This window comes from Mizuhopecten yessoensis, unplaced genomic scaffold, assembly GCF_002113885.1.
Source record: "Mizuhopecten yessoensis strain PY_sf001 unplaced genomic scaffold, ASM211388v2 scaffold6683, whole genome shotgun sequence".
NCBI classification, from domain to species: Eukaryota; Metazoa; Mollusca; class Bivalvia; order Pectinida; family Pectinidae; genus Mizuhopecten; species Mizuhopecten yessoensis.
Window position 1 is genome coordinate 1322256 of NW_018406672.1, and position 1751 is coordinate 1324006.

Below are 1751 nucleotides of genomic sequence, written 5' to 3' on the forward strand. Positions count from 1 at the left end.
TTCATTTGTCGGTCAAAAATACTTTACAGCATTCGTTAAAAGTCGTACAGAACACTTACCCTCGGATTGATATTTCTCTATCTACACTATACAAGAGTGTTAGATTATATTAATAATATTCCGGGTAAATATTAATGATTCAAATATTTATGAATATTTATTTTGTTGAAGTATTAAGTAAAATATAAACAACATTTTGAGGGTTGTATAATGGTTTATTAAGGCACATGGTCTAGATAATAATAACATTCTCCTTTAATCAGCCGGTGACCTTAAATACAATAATCGTGACCCGAGGGTTACCCGGAGGTCTTGCCCTTTAATCACATTCACCATATTGACTTTGGAATCAATTAATTCGTAATGTACAATAAAAAATGACCAAGATTAACTTAGTGATAATGAGACAGACTGTTGTATCCATAGGAAAAGACATTACCAACGACGTTGAAACCTTCCTCATATTCTGATACGATCTGGATAGTTTATAATACAAGTGTTATATACAATGGAGCTTTGTTAATGCAGACAGTGTATTGTAGTTTCAGTAAAATCATGAAAGATACGTATTTTGGTTAAATGGAACAGTTATTCTGACATATAAGTTACTACGCGTTACTATTATCATCCGGAAATGGATCACTCATGAATACCAAACTCTAACTTAACGAAGTTCCCATGCATCGATGTTTTTTATTGGTGAGGATTAATGTTTGATCTTTTGTGAAAACTGACCAATCGACAAATTTAAAAGAAAAATAAAATAATGAAAGGGACTTGCACAGTTATCTTTGTACTGGACATTCCATGTTAAAGATAACCTATGTTAACAAATGCATTATGTACAGTATCAATATATACCAGCAATATATAATAGAATTTTGATCACAGATAAAACAGCATGCGGTAATCATGATATTATACAATTGATATATGTAAATAGAATTCCATCTTGATTGATACGTCGTCCCGTGTTTGAAATTGAATTTGTCGATGAAATGAAGCTCCATTCGCATTTACATTACTTCAATCACCTATTACACAACATCTTTAAATACAAATAAAAGACACGTAGTAATACCAATGTAAACATAAGCACGTACCTATATCAATGTAAACATAAGCACGTACCTATATCAATGTAAACATAAGCACGTACCTATATCAATGTAAACATAAGCACGTACCTATATCAATGTAAACATAAGCACGTACCTATATCAATGTTAACATAAGCACGTACCGATATCGATGTAAACATAAGCACGTACCGATATCAATGTAAACATAAGCACGTACTTATATCAATGAAAACATAAGCACGTACTTATATCAATGTAAACATAATCACGTACCGATATCAATGTAAATATAAGCACGTCTATATAGCAATGTAAACATAAGCACGTACCTATATAAATGTAAACATAAGCACGTACCTATATCAATGTAAATATAAGCACGTACCTATATCAATGTAAACATAAGCACGTACCTATATCAATCTAAACATAAGCACGTACCTATATCAAAGTAAACGTAAGCACGTACGTATATCAATGTAAACATAAGCACATATAAATACAATTTTAAACATAAGCACGTACCTATATCAATCTAAACATGAGCACGTATCTATATAAATGTAAACATAAGCACGTACCTATATCAATGTAAACATAATCACGTACCTATATCAATCTAAACATAAGCACGTACCTATATAAATGTAAACATAAGCACGTACCTAT

At 31.1% G+C, this 1751-nt stretch overlaps 1 protein-coding gene across 2 annotated transcripts in view; it reads right to left on the reverse strand.

The window, feature by feature from the left end:
• Window positions 1–203: 203 nt before the first annotated feature.
• The window catches only part of LOC110452433 (glutamate receptor U1-like), a 106425-nt gene continuing 104877 nt past the window's right edge, over window positions 204–1751 (reverse strand). For both annotated transcript variants that reach the window (XM_021500962.1, XM_021500961.1), the window contains exon 15: window positions 204–1747. The gene's annotated coding sequence lies outside the window, so the exon portion shown is untranslated. The remainder of the gene's footprint in view (window positions 1748–1751) is intronic.